The 12274-nt window shown below is 47.6% G+C and overlaps 1 long non-coding RNA gene across 2 annotated transcripts; it reads left to right on the top strand.

Moving 5' to 3' along the window:
• The first annotated feature begins 9147 nt into the window (after nt 1-9147).
• Nucleotides 9148-11716, top strand: LOC121060790. Of its 2 annotated transcripts, none has more exons than XR_005814927.1 (2): nt 9148-9351; nt 10469-11716. It is a non-coding gene; the product is annotated as an uncharacterized LOC121060790 (long non-coding RNA). The 2 variants fall into 2 exon arrangements; XR_005814926.1 differs by having other exon boundaries at nt 9148-9550.
• The last annotated feature ends 558 nt before the right edge of the window (nt 11717-12274 follow it).

Genomic DNA, 12274 nt, shown 5'->3' with positions numbered 1-12274 from the left:
GTAGTCAAACTCATTAATCAAAACAAAGAACCTTTTTTTTTTTTTTCCCTTCTGTTTTCCCAGCTCTGTTACTGCAATGTTAGCTGACCAGACAGCTCTTGTCCAAGCCTTGGTCTCCAGCAGATGCTGTATTATCTTTTCTACTGAAGCAATGCGAATCATAGCACAGGAGACATGTAAAATGGAGAGTTGTGTGTTGTCAGCACAGTGACAGCATCTAGTCCAGCACCTCGCTTCTGAACTTCTCAATAGTTTCCATAACAATTTGAGTAGGAGGAAGGAAGAAGAGGCAAGGACTAGTCACAGAATTAGGCCAATAGTTGTCTACTATTTCCTATTTCCCTGCTACACATCTTCCTACAAATGCACACTCAGCCTCTCCCTTACCACTCTATCCTTGCTGAGGCTGTGGGCTAGTCAAGAATACCTTGTAAGCAGCAGAGCACTCATCAGCTGAAGTCAGCTGAACAATACACAACACTGATACAGACAACTTGTTGTTAGTAACAGCTAGGGAAGATCGCAATTAGAATCATGAAAATATATTTAGTTCAATGCCTGAAGCCATCTAAAATGGTGGTTAAGCAATTCAGAAGAATGTCTTCGTATGAAAGGACCTATCATCCTTCTCTTCTAGAACCAGTGTATTCAACCCAGCTTGCAATAGTCATAAATTCTCACAAGTTGCTGACCCAGCACAGGGCATTCATCTATGGGCACACTGATGTCACCAAGAGCCATTAGTCTCACTGACAAAAATCTACGGAGAAATCTGAAAACTTAGCCAAATATTTTGCAGTAGACTAGGGCAAGCTGAGTGTTTATGGCATCAATAACATCCTTATTGGTGCATGAATGCACTTATATATACTTTTCAGGTTTTTCTGTTTGTTTGTTTTGTTTTGTTTCATTTTTAGTATAGTATTTTAAAAACAGTCCCACAGTGAAGGGCAGAGTCACTGTGGTCTTCAATACATAGATATGAATAGCCATCCACTTTAATTTACTGAACAACTTTGCTCACTAACAACAGAGAGTGCCTTTTAAAAGTCTGTACACAGATCACGCAGCTGTCCAGGTAAATTGAAGAGTATTACTAATTACTATATTTTTAAAATTACTATATATTTTTATATATATATTTATATATATATATTTAAATTACTATATTTTGTTACGATAGGTAGAGTAACAAGGTTTGGAAAGAGGAGCAAACCAATTCATGAAGTTTCATCGTATTTTGACTAATGTTAGTAGTTTCCAAATGATTTTAAATGAGAATACATTTTTTGTGAATATCCTTTTCATCTATATCCTTCTCATAGTGTCCCATCTCAGAAAGAAGGGACTTTTGCAGCAGAAGGTTTTGCAGGAGCTCAGGATGTCACTGGAGAGGACAAGGAGGAGTGAGCATTTCCAGAAGTGCAAAATAAGGGCACGGTCTGCCATGATGGAGAGCACACAGCTTGCAGAGGCTGAATGGCTTCATTCTCCCCTGGAATGAGGGCACCCTGGGGTGTCCTCTATGATCCCCAGCTGCATGGGCACCACTCAGGAGGTGTTACCAAAGGATGTCTTAGATTTATGTTTCAAGAAGCAGGCAACAAGGGCAAGGTAACATTTGTTATTGCATATCCTCCATAAACAGATGTTTCTCAAGTCATCTGAGTCCATTCTGCAGCCCAGTTATTCAGGCCTCTGGTTGGACAGCATGGTTATGTTTGGCCAACAAGGCTGGAAAATGCTTCAAAAAAACATTATCATTGGCTACTAGACATTATGTTGGTCCTGGTGCCACGCTGGTGGTGCTCAGTGGCTAACTTCAGGGTCAAAGTGCCCCAACAGAGCAGGGATCTCAGAAGAAGACCTGAAGAACAATTTTACAGTAGTCCTAGAGATTCAGTGTACAGCCAGAGGTGTAAAGTCCTTAAATACAAATATCAAAAATATTATGAACAATATCTAAAATGATATCTACAGGTGTTAGTGTATAATTTGCAAGGTCCCACTGAACGTTGGCTTTCAGCTTTTGCTCTGACATGAACACATAAAATCTCTCCAGTTCCCACAGTTTTTTCACCACTTGCAATTTTCTCTACATTACACAACAACTCCCTCTTATACACTAATTTTCTTTCTCCCTTAGTCTATTAACCGTCAGGTTCCCAAACCCATGCAGTACATGTGGTGTCCCTGTCCTTCCGTGTTCTCTTTTCCTCCTTTCCCACTCCTTCATTGCTCATCTTCATTCTCCAATTAATCCAGGAGACAGGTAGATCTATGCAGCATTTGAGATAGCTACAGGAATCTCTAAAAGATAACCAAGTTTCTATAACTGCATCTATTTTAATAATTGTTCTTACACGTCTGTGAAGGTATATTACATAATTTTATGTGTTAATGCACCAGGATTCATTCCTATAAAACAGTGGAAGAAGTCTATCCCACAGAGTGTAGAGAGGTGATTTTGAGGAAGGCATTGCAACATTACCAGTACACCAGCTATTATGCTTTATTTCTCCTGGCATCTTCTTTGATCTAGCTTCGAACAAGCACCGCTAGGCTTTAAACCATGCTCTCATTCATGCAGATATTCACAAAGCAGAAAAAAGTACATACTTTTTGCATGAATGCAAAGGGAACGGAAGGCAAGAACTACACCGAAAAGTACCTGAAAAGTGTGGACAGATTTTGTTGGATGTTTGTATAAAATGTCAGAGCACGGATTAATTCTGGAGAAATCCGGTCCCTATTGCTCTCCAGTTTTAATTCCCCCTTTTATTTCAGAGCTGCTTCTTCAGCATCTTTTTCTTGCTTTTGAAATCCCTTCTTTTTAAAGACCACATTTGCACCCATGCTCTTTTATTCCCCATGCTTTTAAATCTACATGCTCAGAAGTAAATTCTGTGGCATCTCCTGTTTTCCAGCTGTTCAGTGCTTTTCATGCTACATCCCCCTAGACTGCTTATTTAAGAGAGCACAGGGAGGATCCTTAGGAACTGAGAGAAGGAAAGGCAGTGAACAGCTTAAAACAGTAAGGAGTGAGAATTTCAACAGCCAAGAAAGAAAAATTGTGAGACAGAGGACAGAACAGTTGACGATGAGACAGCTTATCTTTAGTTCTTCTTTTCCCAGCAACTTGTTTGCTTCTTCCGAGTGTAGATCACAGTAACATCCCTCTGAAGTATTTCAGAATAGCCCAACATCCTAACTAGAAGAAGCATTTCCAGTTTCTTGTTGGCATTCTGAAGAAGCCTAGGCACCTTGCAGCGAAACTTGGCTCCATAAAAATCACAGAAGCAGACAACTTTGACCGGCATGATCATCGTCCTGACTGTACCCAGCCACCCCAGCCTCAGAGTAAGCAAATCCTGAGCCTTAGAGCAGGATAGAGATAGGGGAAGCGATGCTGCAAAGCTGACACTCTCCATTTGTAAGTGTTCCCTCTTCCCATACTGTGAAAGCTGTGAAATTTTCATCTCTCTGCAGATGCTGAAATGTATCCACAAATTAAAGACTTCCATACTTCAAATGAAGCTAATATTTAAAGGGGAATGCTTTACAAGTGAAATGAATAGGTAGAGTCTGTGCAAACACTGATTTCCAGTCAGGATAACATCATAAACACTGGGAAATTAAATTAATGGCTGAACAGCACTAAACTCCCAAGAATAATAATCAGATATAGGTGTTTAACTGTCTGTGACTGAGGACTCCTATATCTTGTTATAACTCACCCCCCTACAGAGTGCATGCCTCCTTCAAAATACAAATATTTGAAATTATGATTTATGTGTGCTGGAGTATGATAAAATATGTAGGAATTAAAGGCTTGATTCTAAAAAAAACCAGCATGACGGGAAGGTGTATTTTAATCCTAAAAACAGAGAAGCCATTTTTGCACCGCTTTTGTTTGTTTGCTGTTTAGTCAATTTAATATAATGTACTTGAAACTATGAACAGAGTAAGTATTAGCTCTGACAAATCAGTAACACCAAAAGTTTTTACTTTTTCAATTCCTTTTTTATTTGACTTATGCATTAGCTGAGAGAGGGAAATATAAAAAGATATTTGGGGATATTATTTTTTGTCCTGTTTTCATTTTTTTCTGACTGAAATCTACTAAATCTGTCATCTCTGCTACAGATAAACAGTTTGTGAAGTTTCAAAATAATCATATGGATCCAAGGAAAGGCAAATTTAAAACATTGGAAGTAAAATACCAAATAGAGCAACTTCTGTCAGTCTGTCAGTACTCACTCAGTTAATTTATTTTTAAGAACAAATAACCCTAAAGTCACCAAAAAGAATGTTACAAATGCCTTTTTGAATATCCCTCACTGTCTTTAGCTCAGGAATTGCAATTTGACAAGGAGCTGGCATCACCACTGGACATGCATTTTGGTAATTATGGTTGTTTAACCAAGTTATAAAAGTTTTTGATCTTTAACTTATTTTTTTTTTTTAAGGGGTTACAAGTGTTTGGTAAATTAGTTTTTTCCAAAGATTTCTCATCAGCGTGTACTGCATAACATAAATATTGCCCATGATTTTGACTGACGTATAATGATTTATTCCATATTCTTTGTATTGATTAAAACAGAGAAAACCAGCTGCACTTACGGTGTCAGCCTTGGTTGTGAAAGAGCCGAGGTCTGTTCCTTACTGTGTCAGATTCTTCATCTGCAATGTGGGAATGGCAATTGCTATGCCACACTGTGTTGTGAGGGTAAATATTGTAATAAATGTGATGTGCTCAGCTGCTTTAGTAAAGAAAAGTAAGATGGGTAGCACTCCATAAAGGACAAAAAGATGAGTTAGCGCATGTTAAAGAAGACTGACCTTAGGACCTTTGTATATGAGTTTTATCTGCAAGATGCAGAACAGTATTTACTGTTTAACACATATTTCAACTTTAAGGGAAACTTGACTTTGACTTCTTCCTTTTAGGAGACCCATTTTAATGTAGTGGATTGTATTTCAAAGATACTTTCAAAGAAAGTTTTCAGTAGAATCCCCCAGAGCTCAGAAACACAAAATACTAGGACACGTGTGTTTTGCAGATAATCTATGTGCCCAGGAATTTTACGAACATCATTCCGCTGATTTCAGTGGGATCCAGATTTTGTTCCCTGTGAACAACTACTTGGGCACATTTCTTTCTCTTCATCAATGGCACGGTATGGTGGCAGTGACACAAAAACCTGGTTCCTGAATTCAGTACATTCCCTCTGTTGCCAATGATCAAAGTCATTGGGGGAAAAACAAAACAAAACATAACAAAACCCTACACTTTTATTTGTTCTTGCGCACACTTTTCACTAGTAAGGTATCATGTGTTTAGATGTAGAGCTTAGCGATACGGTTTAGTGGAAGACTTGTTAGTGTTAGGTCGGAGGTTGGACTAGGTGATCTTGAAGGTCTCTTCCAACCTAGATGATTCTGTGATTGTGACTTTACTTTCCTTACCACTTCATTTATTTTATATTCTGAGATGATGCTTGCCCATCTTTGCAAAAGCTCTGTGGGATCTCTGGATGGAAGATAAGGACTGAAATGTTACCTGTTTCCACCAGCAAGAATATTGCCACCAACTCTAGTAAGGCCTGGATTTCATCCAAAGCAGCAAGAACAAAAATATGTCTATATGTGAATCTTATTACCTCTTGGTGGCCTTTTTGCCAAAAGTGAAACAGAAAATAAAAAGCAAGAAAAAAAAAGGCAAAAGAAGGAAACTGCAGTGTGGAGGAATAGGGTTAAGGAGTGGGAAGAGCGTCTACATCTCGGTTGTGAGGGAGAGCCACATCAATACTACTAAAATACGATACAAAAACGACTATGTTTTATACTGTCGTGGTGTAAATGAGCAGCTATGGCTTTCAACTGAAATGGTCCTTTATCAACTACAGCTTTGTAAAATAAATTTGTGTGTAGCAACAAGTATACAAGTGTTTCTTTTAAGTTAAAAGAAAAAAAGCCAAACTACGGAGTGTGGGTGAAGAAACCTCAAGGTCTGTGCCCATGAGACTCAACACCACGTATAAATGCTAAAAAATACTACTGAATGTGCATCACTTTCTGAGGGCTCAAACACAGCAAAGCCATCTGAAAGATAACGCTGTAGCTCTAATGAAATGCACCGAGCAGTTTGGGAACCACGTGTGTTCTGCTCCGAACAGCCACCAAACAACACAGAGAACAAGCACACTTCTTTTTTTCCTGATACATACTTCAGGTAACCAGCATAACAGGTAAAAATAAATATATCCTAGTGTCTGCAGAAATCACTGTGGTGGGACAGCAGCAAACACAAACTCCAGGCACTTTGGGAAGGGCAAATTCAGGCTATCATTTTTGACATTTTTTATTTGAAAGATAAAGTGATATCCCCGGTTATATGAAGAGAAGGGACTGTGGAGATGTTGCTGGCCTTGTACAGCGTAAAACACTCCAAATTTGAGGTACTTTCACCCTTCAGAGCCGTGAGTTCAGTGCATTCTTGTGAAGCAGGCTCCTGCGTCACCCCGAGGCTCGGAGCTCACCCAGCTGCCGCCGGAGCAGCGGGGTCAGTGGGGGAAGGGGCCGGCCGTGCCCCCCGCACCCACTTGTCACTTTTTTTGTCACTTTCCCACCCGGGGCGCGCTGCCTGCGCCCCGTCCCCGCTCCTCAGGGCCTCGGCTCTGCGCGGGGGGAACCCGCAGCAAATGGTGGCCGCGCTCCCCCATATCCCCCCCCACCCCCGGCGGCGGCGAGGACACCCCCAAGCCCCCTCCCCACCGCGTGCACCCCCCGCACCGCACCCTTCCCCTCCCTCCTTTCCTCCCGCTCCCCTCCCCTTCCCCTTCCCCACCGCCTGCGCAGGCAGGATGCGCGCAGCGCCGCCATCCCGCAGCAGGAGCCGCGCATGGCGGGGCGCCGGGCACCGCGCTCCCCGCGGCGGCGGGCGACAAAGTTTGTGCCGAGCCGTGCTGAGCCGGGCCGGGCCGGGCCGGGCCGTACTATGCCGGGCCGAGCCGAGCCGGGCCAGGCCGTGGTGCCGCCCGCCCGCCGTGCGGCTGCAGCGCGGCGGGGCGGGGGCGCGCTGGCGCTGGGGGTGGGGGGTGCTGCGGCCGGCGATTGGGCGGCGCGGCGCTCGGAAGCACTTTGTTTTCTATTCTAATGAGGGCGGAGCGGGGCTTGTGGATATTTACGTTGAGGCGGGAGCCGCCGCCCTTCATTCACCCACATGGTCCCCGATCTCCACAGCCGATGTTGGGACCGGGACCGGGACCGGGACCAGCACCGAGACCGGCCTTGGCGCCGCTTCCCCCCCGCCCCCCATCCGCCCCGCCGGGTAGCGGCGGCGCTGCCTCGCCTCGCCCCGCAGGGGGGAGGAGGAGGAGGAGGGAAGATGGTGGCGGCCGCCGCTCGCTCGCTGGTGAGTGTCGCTGCCGGGAGACCTGTTGTGAGCCGCCCGGCGGTGCGGGGGGCGGGCGGCGGCGCGGGGGGTGCCTCGGGCGGCTCGGGGCGGCCGGGGGGCGGTGGCAGCGGCGGCGGCAGGGGGGTGTGGGTGGGTGGGCGGCGAGGGGGGAGCGGGAGCAGGGCGCATGGCAGCGGCCGCCGCGGCGGCGGCGCCTCCCGAGCTCGCAGACGGGGCGGGAGGGGCCGGAATGAGGGAGATTTGAAAAGCGTGCGCGCCGCTCGCTGCCGCCGTGAGTCCCGGCGCCCCCCTCCCTCGCCCCCGCAGCCCTTCCCCATCTTTCTCCCCTTTCTCCTCGCCGCCGCGATCCGGGCCCGGGGCGAGCCGCCGGGCGGGCTCCGGGAGCGGCCGAGTCTCCCGGGGCGGGTGGCGCGGAGCGGAGCGCAGCACAATGGCAGCTGCTGGGGGCCGGGGGTGGGAGCTGGGCGGGGGGGGTGGGGGTGCCGGGGAGGGGGCTGCTGCCCCCCGGGGGGGGTGTTTTTTTTGGGGGGGGTTGTGGGGCGGGAGGGAGCGGGAAGGAAGGCCCCGTCCGGGAAAGTTTGTGGCGTGCCCGGCTCGGCGCGGGGGGGAGCTGGCGGCAGCAGAACAAAGCAGCACATGGGGCAGAGGCCGCGGCGGCTCGGGGGCTCGGCTCGCCGCCCACGCCCAGCTCGGGGAACGGCGGCGGCGGTAAAAGAGGAGGAGGAGGAGGCGATGGAGGAGGAGAAGAGGGAGGGGTGTGCGCGGCCGTGGTGCCGCGGGGGGGGGGGGGGGGGGGGGGCCTCTCGGGGAGTTCCCGGCTTTGTGCTCCGCCGCCCCCCGGGGGAGGGGGCGCGGGGCCCCGGGGAGGGGGCAGCGCCGCGGGCTGCGATCGCGTCCCGGGCCCCTCCGCGTGGGCTTTTGTTCGTGGAGGGGCGGGGGCGGCGGGCCCTCCTCTTCCTCCCCCTCTCCCTCTCCGGGCCGCGCTGGGCGGTGGTGGCGGCCTTTGGGGGGGGGGGGGGGGGTTCGCGGGCGTGGGAGGGCGGCGGGGGGCTGTGGGCCGGGGCCCGGGCGAGGGCCGGCGGCTCCGTTACGAAATCGGCGCCGCGGCAGGCGCGGGGCCTCGGCGGCGCCATGTTGCTGGGGAGGGGGAGGAGGGAGGCGGGGGACATGGCGGCGGCTGCGTGCTGGGGCCGATTGTTCCCTCCTAGGCCCCGAGCCGCGTGTGGGCAGCGGCGGCCCGCGGGGACGGCTCCCCCCCGGTGCTCCGCGACCCCTTCCCGGCCCGGGCGGCGCTGGGGGGGGGGCACCGGGCGGGCCCGGCCCCATTCCCGTCCCCTCCGCCGGGGCTACGGGGCTCGGCGGGCCCGGGGGGGCGTCACGCTGTAGCCGGGCTGTGACCTCCGCGCTGCCGCCGCCGCTGCCGGCGCCCCCTGGCGGACTTGGTCCGCGCCGCCGGCCCTGTGTTCTCGGCACGAACACGTGCTGCGGCGGGAGGGCGGCGGGCCCGGCCGGGAAGGGGCCCGCCGAGCACGGCCACGCCGTCCCGCGCCCTGCCCGCGCTCCTCAGCGGCCCCCGCGGGCCTCCAGCAGCGGTCTGAGTCCGGGGGAGTCCCCAATGGGAGGGGGATGTGGGGGTGCTCGGGGAGGGGTTTTTGGGCGGTCTGGGGGTGTGGGGAGGGGCGGGGGGGGGGTGTTCTGAGGTGCTCCGGGGGCAGCCGAGCGTTTGGCGCCCTCGTGGCGGGCGGAGCGCGGGTGGGAGGCGACGGTGTTGGGGAACTCGGTGTGTGACTTTGTTCTCTGCTCAGCAGGCAGAAAGCAAGGAGCTCGGCGGTGGTTTCGCAGCGTGGACACATGCGGCGGGAGGTAACAAGGCTTGCTGGGGACGTTGAGGTAGAGGATTCGTGGAGAAAGTTGCTTTTTTGCAGAAAATGGTAAGTATTTAGTTTTTACTATTTTTTTAACGTAGAGGGAGAGCCTGTGCATCAGAGTCAAAGCCTGAGACTTTGGTGAAGAGCACTAAATTGCAAACACTTTCTTGGGTTTGGAGGCAGGTTCAGCAGCCCACAATTCCTCTCATTTAGAGGAGAATAATCCAAGTCTTTCGAGCACACATTTTGAAGCAGCTGGATGGTGAGGAAGTCTTCAAAATGTTTGAATTCCATATCTGGGATTTTATTTTTTTGGGGAAAAGCTCATTCTGAAGTTGAACAAAAGTTAAAGTTCTATTGTAGGTTAAAACTATGATAGTAAGTTTGCTGCATGTATCAGGTAAGACAGACTTTACAGTGATGTAATACGCCATATTGAAGAAATAATGTGCTTTCAAATTTTGCATATAGCACTCTCCTGCTTTATAGTATCTCAAGTCAGTAGTAAGCAGCCATAACTTGGTTGTGGCTATTACATATTTGCATATAGAGCCATCATTAGAAACTTTTTCAGTTCAGGGTAGGCCAATCTAAATGCAGTGGGAGGAATTCTAGTTTGAGGCAAGGCAACTGTAGCAGTAAATGCTGTATTCTGCCAGCAAGGTGAATAAGTAGAAAACATAACAGAGCACCTGGCATGTGGTAGACAGGATGCTTTCTGAACTTAAGAAGTCTGAGCTTAAGAGGTATGAGTTGTTGAGTATAACATCTAAATGTCTAATCACCTAAATTGGGCATTAACTTTGTTTATATTTGTTTAATATTTGCTGGCCTTCTCCTTTTCTGTTAAGGAGAATGCCCTTCCTACTTCAGATTGGTCTCTGAAAACTAATAGTTATTTTTACCTCCGCAATTTGGTGTTCTGAGAATGAGAATCATATGGGAGAAGTAGTTGATTCATTTTCACAACTGGGCTCTTCTGCTGTCATAGGCATTGATTTTGGCTCTCCTGGTAATTCCGTGTGAGAGTCCTGGATGGGGTAATGCAGTGGTTCAGCTTTTCCTGAGGGAGGTCTTCAGCGCAGACAAAAACAAAAGTCCTGAATGTTTGTTTCAAAGCTTTGTTGTCAAAACTGTCATTCAAAATTTGATCAAATACTCACTTTGTTCTTTCTTTCAGCAGGTACTAAGTAGACGACGTATCTTGAATTACTAAAAGCGCTGGTTGCGTCAGAGTAATGTCAAAGTGCTTACAGTGCAGGTAGTGATATGTAGAACCTACTGCAGTGAAGGCACTTGTAGCATTATGTTGACAACTGCCTCGGGAGATCTTGCAGGACTTCAGAGATTGGAAAGGTACAGTGTGGTGGTGTCAAGTGCTTTTTGTACTAAGGTGCATCTAGTGCAGATAGTGAAGTAGATTAGCATCTACTGCCCTAAGTGCTCCTTCTGGCATAAGAAGTTATGTTTTCATCCAGTCACTCAGGTTAAGACTGTAGATGTTCCAGTAGTTTTCTGCTTTGCAGTCTTCTGTTAGTTTTGCATAGTTGCACTACAAGAAGAATGTAGTTGTGCAAATCTATGCAAAACTGATGGTGGCCTGTTATAATCTACATCAAGGAGTCTGAATGATTTCTGCTGATCATGGGATATTTGGTGGCCTTTCTTACTTTTAACAGCAATCTAGTGAATAACAGCTTGTGTAGCACTAAAGTGCTTATAGTGCAGGTAGTGTTCACTAATCTACTGCATTATAAGCACTTAAAGTACTGCTAGCTGTAGAACTACACATTCAGCATGTCTCGGAGTTTATTTGTTGTTTAATTGAACACTGTTCTCTGGTTAGTTTTGCAGGTTTGCATCCAGCTGTATGATACTCTGCTGTGCAAATCCATGCAAAACTGACTGTGGCAGTGACAAGTCAGTCAGTAAATGCGGACAAATTGTACCCCTTTCTACACAGGTTGGGATCAGTTGCAATGCTGTGTGTTTCTGTGGTATTGCACTTGTCCCGGCCTGTTGAGGTTGGTGGGGATAGAGGCTGAAACACTTCATAGCTTTAAGGAATTTCTCCCTCCTTCACTGATCCGGGAAACCTTAAAACCTTAAGTTTCTTCTTGAAAAAAGTGTCATGTAACTTTCTGTGTAACTAGACTTTCATTTTCTGTACCTGGCTTGTTTGTATGCATTGGATTTGTTGCTGATAATAAGTACTTGCTGAAGTCCTTGAGTGTGAGTTTTGTTTTTTTATTTAAAAAAGGCTGTTATGAGTTTTCTATTAAACTGAGGTGGATACTATTTTACAATTTCTTCTCCATTAATTTGTTGGGAAGAAATGGGTTGTAAGCATCAAAAAATCCTGATGAAAATTTTTACTTGTTTGCTGTAAGCTTGTTTCTCAAAATCAAATTACATGAAGGATTCTTCAGCTTTCTTCTGTACTGCTTTTTATTATATCGAAACTGGATGTTCTAATGGGCATTTAATCTTTGTTCTTCGTCTGGAATTTGCCAAGTTCAAGCATAGTAAAGGAGGCTACAGGCAGGGCCTTAATCAAGCCTCACCTATGGAGGTTTAATACTAGTTAGGTGTCCACTTCTTGTGAAGTATCCACGTTGGTGGTGAGTCTAAGACTAGTCAGCTTGCAGGCTTTGGAGTAATTCGCTTATGATAGGATGCATAGCAATGAAAGTAGAACATCTCTAGAGCTATCTGAAGAGCTCACCCATACCACTGCTTCAAAAAGACATCATAAGGCTGGTTGGGGAAGATTGGGTACCTGGCTTATTTACGAAGCATAAGTATAAAATCTGTAAGTGGAGCATTTGGCACATGTTAGTTTTTTTTGAATTGGCCACATGTTAGTAAACTGCATTTCTTGCTCAAACGTCAATGGTTTTCTTCTCTAAGACAGGCTTCCTGAGAAATAATGCTGTAAATTCAGACAAGTATCAAATTTGTTGCTTAAAGCTGCCAAACTATGCAA

The sequence above is a fragment of the Cygnus olor genome, chromosome 1, assembly GCF_009769625.2.
Source record: "Cygnus olor isolate bCygOlo1 chromosome 1, bCygOlo1.pri.v2, whole genome shotgun sequence".
NCBI classification, from domain to species: domain Eukaryota; kingdom Metazoa; phylum Chordata; class Aves; order Anseriformes; family Anatidae; genus Cygnus; species Cygnus olor.
Note: the sequence above shows the minus strand (reverse complement) of the source record. Positions and strands in the feature narration are given on the sequence as shown.